At 47.6% G+C, this 12062-nt stretch overlaps 1 protein-coding gene across 2 annotated transcripts in view; it reads left to right on the top strand.

Moving 5' to 3' along the window:
* The window catches only part of trappc9 (trafficking protein particle complex 9), a 298859-nt gene that overhangs the window by 174421 nt on the left and 112376 nt on the right, over positions 1–12062 (top strand). The window lies entirely within an intron of this gene.

Genomic DNA, 12062 nt, shown 5'->3' with positions numbered 1-12062 from the left:
AGGAGCTCCATCAGTAGCTAGCTGCATCTCTAAACGCACATTCATTCTACATTGATGAAGACATGTTGGAAGTTTGTTTACAGTGAGCTACTGTACGTCTTGACATTGGATTATTCTGACACTGTCGCTTCCTTGCCCTCCCTTTCCCCTTCCCCTCCCTATCTCTGAACCGTGCCTCTCTCCCTGTCTCCATTCCTCTCCTCTCTTCCTCATACCGCCAGTTAACCCTCTGAACATTACCGAATTCTGATTCCTGTCACAGCTATCTCTGAGCAGCGTCCTCCTCCTGCGATGAGTACAGGTGGGGAAGTGTGCGTGTGTGGGGAACACCACATGGGTGCCCCACAACAAGCCCTACTCTACCGGAGAGGAATGCTCTCTTACTTCCTGTATGGGAGAGAACATGGGGTGGTGTGGGGGGTTGTTCTTTTCAGAATATCCTTCTCTAGGACTTTATTTTATTTAACTTTTATTTAATCTTTATTTAACCTTTATTTAACTAGGCAAGTCAGTTAAGAACACATTCTTATTTACAATGATGGCCTGGGAACAGTGGGTTAACTGCCTTGTTCAGGGGCAGAACGACAGATTTTTACCTGATCAGCTCGGGGATTCGATCTAGCAGCCTTTCGGTTACTGAGCCCAACACTAGGCTACCTACCTGCCACCGACTATTGGACAATGTAGCTTTTAGGACAGTTCTACAAATGATTAGCATATACAGTGCCTTGCGAAAGTATTCGGCCCCCTTGAACTTTGCGACCTTTTGCCACATTTCAGGCTTCAAACATAAAGATATAAAACTGTATGTTTTTGTGAAGAATCAACAACAAGTGGGACACAATCATGAAGTGGAACGACATTTATTGGATATTTCAAACTTTTTTAACAAATCAAAAACTGAAGAATTGGGCGTGCAAAATTATTCAGCCCCTACTTTCAGTGCAGCAAACTCTCTCCAGAAGTTCAGTGAGGATCTCTGAATGATCCAATGTTGACCTAAATGACTAATGATGATAAATACAATCCACCTGTGTGTAATCAAGTCTCCGTATAAATGCACCTGCACTGTGATAGTCTCAGAGGTCCGTTAAAAGCGCAGAGAGCATCATGAAGAACAAGGAACACACCAGGCAGGTCCGAGATACTGTTGTGAAGAAGTTTAAATCCGGATTTGGATACAAAAAGATTTCCCAAGCTTTAAACAGCCCAAGGAGCACTGTGCAAGCGATAATATTGAAATGGAAGGAGTATCAGACCACTGCAAATCTACCAAGACCTGGCCGTCCCTCTAAACTTTCAGCTCATACAAGGAGAAGACTGATCAAAGATGCAGCCAAGAGGCCCATGATCACTCTGGATGAACTGCAGAGATCTACAGCTGAGGTGGGAGACTCTGTCCATAGGACAACAATCAGTCGTATATTGCACAAATCTGGCCTTTATGGAAGAGTGGCAAGAAGAAAGCCATTTCTTAAAGATAGCCATAAAAAGTGTTGTTTAAAGTTTGCCACAAGCCACCTGGGAGACACACCAAACATGTGGAAGAAGGTGCTCTGGTCAGATGAAACCAAAATGGAACTTTTTGGCAACAATGCAAAACGTTATGTTTGGCGTAAAAGCAAGACCCTGAACACACCATCCCCACTGTCAAATATGGTGGTGGCAGCATCATGGTTTGGGCCTGCTTTTCTTCAGCAGGGACAGGGAAGATGGTTAAAATTGATGGGAAGATGGATGGAGCCAAATACAGGACCATTCTGGAAGAAAACCTGATGGAGTCTGCAAAAGACCTGAGACTGGGACGGAGATTTGTCTTCCAACAAGACAATGATCCAAAACATAAAGCAAAATCTACAATGGAATGGTTCAAAAATAAACATATCCAGGTGTTAGAATGGCCAAGTCAAAGTCCAGACCTGAATCCAATCGAGAATCTGTGGAAAGAACTGAAAACTGCTGTTCACAAATGCTCTCCATCCAACCTCACTGAGCTCGAGCTGTTTTGCAAGGAGGAATGGGAAAAAATTTCAGTCTCTCGATGTGCAAAACTGATAGAGACATACCCCAAGCGACTTACAGCTGTAATCGCAGCAAAAGGTGGTGCTACAAAGTATTAACTTAAGGGGGCTGAATAATTTTGCACGCCCAATTTTTCAGTTTTTGATTTGTTAAAAAAGTTTGAAATATCCAATAAATGTCGTTCCACTTCATGATTGTGTCCCACTTGTTGTTGATTATTCACAAAAAAATACAGTTTTATATCTTTATGTTTGAAGCCTGAAATGTGGCAAAAGGTCGCAAAGTTCAAGGGGGCCGAATACTTTCGCAAGGCACTGTAGCTGTCTCCACTTTGTTTCCTTTTAGCCTGTGAATGTTTGTCTTTCTTATACTCTACACGGCTGGTTCATAAGTTAGGTCCATTTTGCTGCTCAAAAGATGTAGGGAGGTCTCCTAATTTTTCCAGGGAAGTGACAGTAAGACTTTGGAGCTCCTTGTTCTCTCGTCTATTGGTAAAATGATAACACGTTAGGTTAGGAATGATGCACCAACTGCATTCAGAGACGTCTTTTTAAAGCGGTTGTGTTATCTTTTAAATCGTTTTAATTAAGAGTGTGCACGTGAGCCAGTGCACAGGCAGGTCAGCGGTTCATTTTTAATCGCTGGTATTACAGCTGCGGTGGAGACAAATACCTCTGAATCCCGCCTGAGCTTCCTTACATTAGAACAGGAAAACACTCCCAGTGAACTTAAGCCCTGGATTCTATAAGATATTAAGAAGGGAAATTGTCCAAATAATCTTTTATGCAGTTTATTAACTTTTTTTTAAAACAATTATTCCGTCTGTATATATTGCGTTATTAACAAAAACCCTATCTGTTTATATAGTGCTATTGTATTAGTTTAAAGTTAAGCTGGGAAATGTTATTTGCATTAATACAACAATGCATATGGCATGTGGATGCAGAGGAGGAGTAATTAACAAGAACCCTCTCTGTTTATATAGTTTATATAGTGCTATTCTATTATTTTAAAGCTACACTGGGGATTTTAATTTGCAGAAATATGACGCTGCTCGTTCATGGCAGGAAGAAAGAGGTTTGGTTGCTTTCATGTTCTCCCATCTTTCAACGCTCAGCCTCCTCCTAGATCTTTAACCCTCGCTCCTGTTCATTACTGCTGAAAGACAGATGAGAGGAGCCAGCGATATGAATGAGAATGGCCCCTCTGATGTTTGGAAGCCCTAGAAAGCTCGAACACAGACCTCTGTCTGCCTCTTCAACCAGACATGCTTTTGTATGAGGTTTTCACCGTGGGGTATAGGGAGAATAGAGAGAGCAGGACTTGTCTCTATTTTAGTTTGGTTGTTTTGTCTTTGTGCTCTCCAAAATTCATTGACCCCTTTGGTGTTTAAGTTCATCTTTGTCTTGATTTGTATAGGGCTGTTACAGTATTATTCATGACTTTAATGAAATTCACAGCATGAGACCTCAAGGGACCATATCCCACAATTAAAATGAGAGAACCTTTATGCAGACCTGAATAAAGCTAAGTAAGCCAATGTAGCGGGGACGAGTGACATACTTGTTGATGAACAGAAAGCGAAATACACTCCAGTTTATTAGGTACACCAATCTAGAACCGTGTACCAGAACAGCCAGAATTCTTCTGGAAATTCTTGCTCAATTGGTATCAAGGGACCTAACGTGTGCCAGGAAAACATTCTCCATACCATTACACCACCGCTACCAGCATGTACTGTTGACACCAGGCAGGATGGGGCCCATGGACTCATGCTGCTTACTCCAAATCCGGACTCAGCATGACGCAACAGTGACTCGGCGTGACGCAACAGTGACTCGCGTGACGCAACAGTGACTCGCGTGACGCAACAGTGACTCGGCGTGACGCAACAGTGACTCGGCGTGACGCAACAGTGACTCGGCGTGACGCAACAGTGACTCGGCGTGACGCAACGCAATGCCATCAACGTGACGCAACAGTGACTCAGCATGACACAACGCAATGCCATCAGCATGACGCAACAGACCAGGCGATGTTTTTCCACTCCTCAGTGTTGGTGATTGCGTGGTCGCTGGAGCAGCTTCTTCTTGTTTTTAGCTGATAGGAGTGGAACCCGGTGTGGTCGTCTGCTGCAATAAATCGACGAGTTGTGCGTTCCGAGATGCTGTTCTGCACACCACTGTTGTACTGCGCCGTTATTTGTCTGTTTGTGGCCCGTCTGTTAGCTTGTACGATTCTTGCCATTCTCTTTCGACCTCTCATCAACATCAACTGTTTTCGCCCACAGGACTGCCGCTGACTGGATGTTTTTGTTTGCCACATCATTCTCAGTAAACCCTAGACATCGTCGTGCTTGAAAAGCCCAGGGTGCCAGTCATTTCTGAGATACTGGAACTGGCGCGCCTGGCACCGACGATCATACCATGCTCCAAGTTGCCCAGGTCACTTGTTTTGCCCATTCTAACGTTCAATCAAACAGTAACTGGATGCCTGTCTGCCTGCTTTATATAGCAAGCCGTGGTGACTCACTGTCTGTAGGTGCAAATCATTTTCGTGAACAAGGGAGTGTACCTAATAAACTGGCCACTGGGTGTATATCTGTCAGCTTCCAAACAAGCTACTGTGAGAAAAGTGTTCCCTAAGCCCTAGGAAACTCGAAGACAAATGGACCAGAGCCAACAGCCATGGCTGTTGTTCTCCACATTGACTTCCTTGTGTGTGTGCGAGTGTATTTTTGTGCGTGTGCTATTTTAAGTGCCTGAAGTGTATCAGTTTAAGCTCTGACTTCCAGACAGAGAGAATCCCTGAGGGATGTCCTCTTTTTATATGTCTGTTTGTCTGTCTGTTCTGTGTGAACGAAAGCTCAGGGTGAACATCCATGACGGGAGCGTCTCCTTGTGTGGTGATGAAGCCTTCCTTTTAAACCCAGCCTTGTCATCGTCCCCGTTCCTTTGCTCCGTACATGCTGCAGGCTGCTGGTATTTCCTGCGTGGCCTGAAGCCACTGTTTGATTCACAGGTTTCTGCTGAGGTTTTGGTCTTCCAGCTCTGTGGTGGTGGTGGTGGTGGTGGCGGCCCATTTTGATCCGCCCAGCCTGTATCCAGACATGGGTGATGGAGAACTTTGAAACAACAGCCCATTGCACAGCAATCTGAAATGAATCTTTCCCCAGCTACTGGCTGGTGAGGTTGTTTAAAAGACACTAGGCTCGTTTGCAATTGTATTATTATCAGCCTATGTTTTGGCCTTTTTTCATTAAAGACAAGATCGTTTTGCCAGCATCTGCATACTGTGACTATCTTTAGTCAGACACGTGGCATGGCAGCCTGGATGTGTCCTGGATCATCCAGTTGATCCAGTGGCGGCTTCTGGTCGACACACCCCTCTCAGGCAACCCCTCCCCTCTTCAGCTGTGTCTCCTAGAGGGCTTTGGTCAGGGGGTGTCCGCATGTGTGACACAGCGTAGAGAGAGCGAGAAAGAGACCTCCTCTGGCACCCCAGCAAGGGGTGACTGCAGCGTTTCTCACTTTACCCACACACACTCAGTCAGACCTCTTTCTGTTTACACATGCCTATCGGCACCAATACGTGTGTGTCACACACATATGGTTTCCATGGTGACCACTTATCCAATCTCCTATGTGTCTTACAAGAAGGCAGAGAATATTATTCGACCATTTCCTTACGATGCTCTGTAATATCTGTCTGCTGAGGAGATGGGGGCCGTGGTTTGTGTGTGCGTGCGTGCAGGCTTTTGGCGCTTCCTCTGCGACAGAGATGAGACCTGAATGTTCTGAGGTTCACTTCCTACTGAGGAAGGTTCACTTCACATCCAGGGGGTAAAAAGGCCTCGGTGATGCTGTGTGAATCTGCTGTGAGGATAAATGTTTTTCCCCTCTCCTTCCTTCCTTTTGGAAAATGGCTCCATCATTATGGAAATGTACTGGTATTTTTATAGAGGCTCCCACCTTCCCGAACTAGCCCCCATGGGGACAAGGAGTGGTTTTAGGTGTGGGACCATCAAGATCCCTGCTCACTTGTGGGTGTGTGTTATTTGTGTGTGTATTTGTGTGTGTTTGTGTGTGCGTGTATTTGTATGTGTGTATTTGGGTGTGTGCTATTTGTGTGTGTGTGTGTATTTGTGTGTGTGTGTGTTATTTGTTTGTGTGTATTTGTGTGTGTATTTGTATGTGTGTTATTTGTTTGTGTGTATTTGTGTGTGTATTTGTATGTGTTATTTGTGTGTGTATTTGTATGTGTGTTATTTGTGTGTGTGTGTTATTTGTGTGTGATTTGTGCGTGTGTGTGTGTGTTATTTGTGTGTGTGTGTGTGTATTTGTGTGTGTGTGTGTGTATGGTGTGTGACAGCATCAAAATGTAAGTAAGTTGAGAAAATGTAGTGCTGTAATATCAACACATTCAGAATCATAGTATTCTATTTGCTTTGTCTTCTGAAACTTGTAAACAGTTGAAACCCTCAGGCCAGGCAACATCCTGTGTTTTCCTCTAATCCAATTCATTCACAGCTATAATCTCCACTAGTTGAAACAGATGTTTTATCATGAGATATACCAACCTACTAGATAATTCACTAATGAAGCGTATCATTTCCACATCCAACAGTGTGTTCTCAAAGCTTTGTTTGTCTACGTAGAGAAAACCCCTGTCTGCAAACTCTGCGTTGACTGAATTTAGATAGCATGCTGTCCATGCTGTATATCCATACTGTAATTGTTCGTATAGATCTGTTTCTACAGCTGCCCGTCTGATGGAGGTGCTGGGCCATCAATACATCAATACAGCAGGGCCGGTATTGATGGAGATGGAGTCGGCCCTGAGGCTGCTGGTAACCGGGGGTTACGGGGAGTCAGCCGCATGCAGTCTAAAAATAGCGTCTTGCTCTCGCCCGCCTCCACACCGCCCGCCTCCGTACCGCCCGCCTCACTGTCAGCACATGAGCTCAAGCATGTGAGCTAAAAATAGAACCCTGGGCTCAGTCGCACACACACGCACTGTCGCACACACACTGTAGCACACATTCGCTCAGGCGCACACACACGCTCAGTCACACAGACACACACACACACACACACACACACACACACACACACACACACACTGTCACACACACTCAGTCACACACACACACTGCTGATTTTTCTATTTTCCTCTCAGCCTCACCCCAGTGCAGTCACTGACTGTTAAAGCGGCAGCAGAAACACTTTGATAGAAACACTTATCTTCTCTTGCTGCTGCTTGCTCTCTTTTGTCCCCCATTCCCATCCTCTTTCTCTCTGGCTCGCTCTCTTTTGTCCCCCATTCCCATCCTCTTCCTCTCTGGCTCGCTCTCTTTTGTCCCCCATTCCCATCCTCTTTCTCTCTGGCTCGCTCTCTTTTGTCCCCCATTCCCATCCTCTTCCTCTCTGGCTCGCTCTCTTTTGTCCCCCATTCCCATCCTCTTTCTCTCTGGCTCTCTCTCTCTTTTGTCCCCCATTCCCATCCTCTTTCTCTCTGGCTCGCTCTCTTTTGTCCCCCATTCCCATCCTCTTTCTCTCTGGCTCGCTCTCTTTTGTCCCCCATTCCCATCCTCTTTCTCTCTGGCTCGCTCTCTTTTGTCCCCCATTCCCATCCTATTTCTCTCTGGCTCGCTCTCTTTTGTCCCCCATTCCCATCCTCTTTCTCTCTGGCTCGCTCTCTTTTGTCCCCCATTCCCATCCTCTTTCTCTCTGGCTCGCTCTCTTTTGTCCCCCATCATCTTTCTCTCTGGCTCTCTCTCTTTTGTCCCCCATTCCCATCCTCTTTCTCTCTGGCTCTCTCTCTCTTTTGTCCCCCATTCCCATCCTCTTTCTCTCTGGCTTGCTCTCTTTTGTCCCCCATTCCCATCCTCTTTCTCTCTGGCTTGCTCTCTTTTGTCCCCCATTCCCATCCTCTTTCTCTCTGGCTCTCTCTCTCTTTTGTCCCCCATTCCCATCCTCTTTCTCTCTGTCTCGCTCTCTTTTGTCCCCCATTCCCATCCTCTTTCTCTCTGGCTTGCTCTCTTTTGTCCCCCATTCCCATCCTCTTTCTCTCTGGCTCTCGCTCTCTTTTGTCCCCCATTCCCATCCTCTTTCTCTCTGGCTCTCTCTCTTTTGTCCCCCATTCCCATCCTCTTTCTCTCTGGCTCTCTCTCTCTTTTGTCCCCCATTCCCATCCTCTTTCTCTCTGGCTCGCTCTCTTTTGTCCCCCATTCCCATCCTCTTTCTCTCTGGCTCGCTCTCTTTTGTCCCCCATTCCCATCCTCTTTCTCTCTGGCTCACTCTCTTTTGTCCCCCATTCCCATCCTCTTTCTCTCTGGCTCTCTCTCTTTTGTCCCCCATTCCCATCCTCTTTCTCTCTGGCTCTCGCTCTCTTTTGTCCCCCATTCCCATCCTCTTTCTCTCTGGCTCTCTCTCTTTTGTCCCCCATTCCCATCCTCTTTCTCTCTGGCTCGCTCTCTTTTGTCCCCCATTCCCATCCTCTTTCTCTCTGGCTCTCTCTCTTTTGTCCCCCATTCCCATCCTCTTTCTCTCTTGCTCTCGTTCTCTTTTGTCCCCCATTCCCATCCTCTTTCTCTCTTGCTCTCACTCTCTTTTGTCCCCCATTCCCATCCTCTTTCTCTCTGGCTCTCTCTCTTTTGTCCCCCATTCCCATCCTCTTTCTCTCTGGCTCTCTCTCTTTTGTCCCCCATTCCCATCCTCTTTCTCTCTGGCTCTCGCTCTCTTTTGTCCCCCATTCCCATCCTCTTTCTCTCTGGCTCGCTCTCTTTTGTCCCCCATTCCCATCCTCTTTCTCTCTGGCTCGCTCTCTTTTGTCCCCCATTCCCATCCTCTTTCTCTCTGGCTCGCTCTCTTTTGTCCCCCATTCCCATCCTATTTCTCTCTGGCTCGCTCTCTTTTGTCCCCCATTCCCATCCTCTTTCTCTCTGGCTCGCTCTCTTTTGTCCCCCATTCCCATCCTCTTTCTCTCTGGCTCGCTCTCTTTTGTCCCCCATCATCTTTCTCTCTGGCTCTCTCTCTTTTGTCCCCCATTCCCATCCTCTTTCTCTCTGGCTCTCTCTCTCTTTTGTCCCCCATTCCCATCCTCTTTCTCTCTGGCTTGCTCTCTTTTGTCCCCCATTCCCATCCTCTTTCTCTCTGGCTTGCTCTCTTTTGTCCCCCATTCCCATCCTCTTTCTCTCTGGCTCTCTCTCTCTTTTGTCCCCCATTCCCATCCTCTTTCTCTCTGTCTCGCTCTCTTTTGTCCCCCATTCCCATCCTCTTTCTCTCTGGCTTGCTCTCTTTTGTCCCCCATTCCCATCCTCTTTCTCTCTGGCTCTCGCTCTCTTTTGTCCCCCATTCCCATCCTCTTTCTCTCTGGCTCTCTCTCTTTTGTCCCCCATTCCCATCCTCTTTCTCTCTGGCTCTCTCTCTCTTTTGTCCCCCATTCCCATCCTCTTTCTCTCTGGCTCGCTCTCTTTTGTCCCCCATTCCCATCCTCTTTCTCTCTGGCTCGCTCTCTTTTGTCCCCCATTCCCATCCTCTTTCTCTCTGGCTCACTCTCTTTTGTCCCCCATTCCCATCCTCTTTCTCTCTGGCTCTCTCTCTTTTGTCCCCCATTCCCATCCTCTTTCTCTCTGGCTCTCGCTCTCTTTTGTCCCCCATTCCCATCCTCTTTCTCTCTGGCTCTCTCTCTTTTGTCCCCCATTCCCATCCTCTTTCTCTCTGGCTCGCTCTCTTTTGTCCCCCATTCCCATCCTCTTTCTCTCTGGCTCTCTCTCTTTTGTCCCCCATTCCCATCCTCTTTCTCTCTTGCTCTCGTTCTCTTTTGTCCCCCATTCCCATCCTCTTTCTCTCTTGCTCTCACTCTCTTTTGTCCCCCATTCCCATCCTCTTTCTCTCTGGCTCTCTCTCTTTTGTCCCCCATTCCCATCCTCTTTCTCTCTGGCTCTCTCTCTTTTGTCCCCCATTCCCATCCTCTTTCTCTCTGGCTCTCGCTCTCTTTTGTCCCCCATTCCCATCCTCTTTCTCTCTGGCTCTCTCTCTCTTTTGTCCCCCATTCCCATCCTCTTTCTCTCTGTCTCGCTCTCTTTTGTCCCCCATTCCCATCCTCTTTCTCTCTGGCTTGCTCTCTTTTGTCCCCCATTCCCATCCTCTTTCTCTCTGGCTCTCGCTCTCTTTTGTCCCCCATTCCCATCCTCTTTCTCTCTGGCTCTCTCTCTTTTGTCCCCCATTCCCATCCTCTTTCTCTCTGGCTCTCTCTCTCTTTTGTCCCCCATTCCCATCCTCTTTCTCTCTGGCTCGCTCTCTTTTGTCCCCCATTCCCATCCTCTTTCTCTCTGGCTCGCTCTCTTTTGTCCCCCATTCCCATCCTCTTTCTCTCTGGCTCACTCTCTTTTGTCCCCCATTCCCATCCTCTTTCTCTCTGGCTCTCTCTCTTTTGTCCCCCATTCCCATCCTCTTTCTCTCTGGCTCTCGCTCTCTTTTGTCCCCCATTCCCATCCTCTTTCTCTCTGGCTCTCTCTCTTTTGTCCCCCATTCCCATCCTCTTTCTCTCTGGCTCGCTCTCTTTTGTCCCCCATTCCCATCCTCTTTCTCTCTGGCTCTCTCTCTTTTGTCCCCCATTCCCATCCTCTTTCTCTCTTGCTCTCGTTCTCTTTTGTCCCCCATTCCCATCCTCTTTCTCTCTTGCTCTCACTCTCTTTTGTCCCCCATTCCCATCCTCTTTCTCTCTGGCTCTCTCTCTTTTGTCCCCCATTCCCATCCTCTTTCTCTCTGGCTCTCTCTCTTTTGTCCCCCATTCCCATCCTCTTTCTCTCTGGCTCTCGCTCTCTTTTGTCCCCCATTCCCATCCTCTTTCTCTCTGGCTCTCGCTCTCTTTTGTCCCCCATTCCCATCCTCTTTCTCTCTGGCTCTCGCTCTCTTTTGTCCCCCATTCCCATCCTCTTTCTCTCTGGCTCTCGCTCTCTTTTGTCCCCCATTCCCATCCTCTTTCTCTCTGGCTCGCTCTCTTTTGTCCCTGATTCCCATCCTCTTTCTCTCTGGCTCTCTCTCTTTTGTCCCCCATTCCCATCATCTTTCTCTCTTGCTCTCTCTCTCTTTTGTCCCCCATTCCCATCCTCTTTCTCTCTGGCTCTCGCTCTCTTTTGTCCCCCATTCCCATCCTCTTTCTCTCTTGCTCTCTCTCTCTTTTGTCCCCCATTCCCATCCTCTTTCTCTCTGGCTCTCTCTCTCTTTTGTCCCCCATTCCCATCCTCTTTCTCTCTGGCTCTCGCTCTCTTTTGTCCCCCATTCCCATCCTCTTAATCTCTTGCTCTCGCTCTCTTTTGTCCCCCATTCCCATCCTCTTAATCTCTTGCTCTCGCTCTCTTTTGTCCCCCATTCCCATCCTCTTTCTCTCTGGCTCGCTCTCTTTTGTCCCCCATTCCCATCCTCTTTCTCTCTTGCTTTCGCTCTCTTTTGTCCCCCATTCCCATCCTCTTTCTCTCTGGCTCTCGCTCTCTTTTGTCCCCCATTCCCATCCTCTTTCTCTCTGGCTCGCTCTCTTTTGTCCCCCATTCCCATCCTCTTTCTCTCTGGCTCGCTCTCTTTTGTCCCCCATTCCCATCCTCTTTCTCTCTGGCTCTCGCTCTCTTTTGTCCCCCATTCCCATCCTCTTTCTCTCTGGCTCTCGCTCTCTTTTTTCCCCCATTCCCATCCTCTTTCTCTCTGGCTCTCTCTCTCTTTTGTCCCCCGTTCCCATCCTCTTTCTCTCTGGCTCTCTCTCTCTTTTGTCCCCCATTCCCATCCTCTTAATCTCTTGCTCTCGCTCTCTTTTGTCCCCCATTCCCATCCTCTTAATCTCTTGCTCTCGCTCTCTTTTGTCCCCCATTCCCATCCTCTTTCTCTCTGGCTCGCTCTCTTTTGTCCCCCATTCCCATCCTCTTTCTCTCTTGCTCTCGCTCTCTTTTGTCCCCCATTCCCATCCTCTTTCTCTCTGGCTCTCGCTCTCTTTTGTCCCCCTCTCCCATCCTCTTTCTCTCTGGCTCGCTCTCTTTTGTCCCC

The sequence above is a fragment of the Oncorhynchus mykiss genome, chromosome 18 (assembly GCF_057628025.1).
Source record: "Oncorhynchus mykiss isolate SJ-2025 chromosome 18, ASM5762802v1, whole genome shotgun sequence".
NCBI classification, from domain to species: Eukaryota; Metazoa; Chordata; class Actinopteri; order Salmoniformes; family Salmonidae; genus Oncorhynchus; species Oncorhynchus mykiss.
This window is presented reverse-complemented; position numbering and strand designations above follow the sequence as displayed.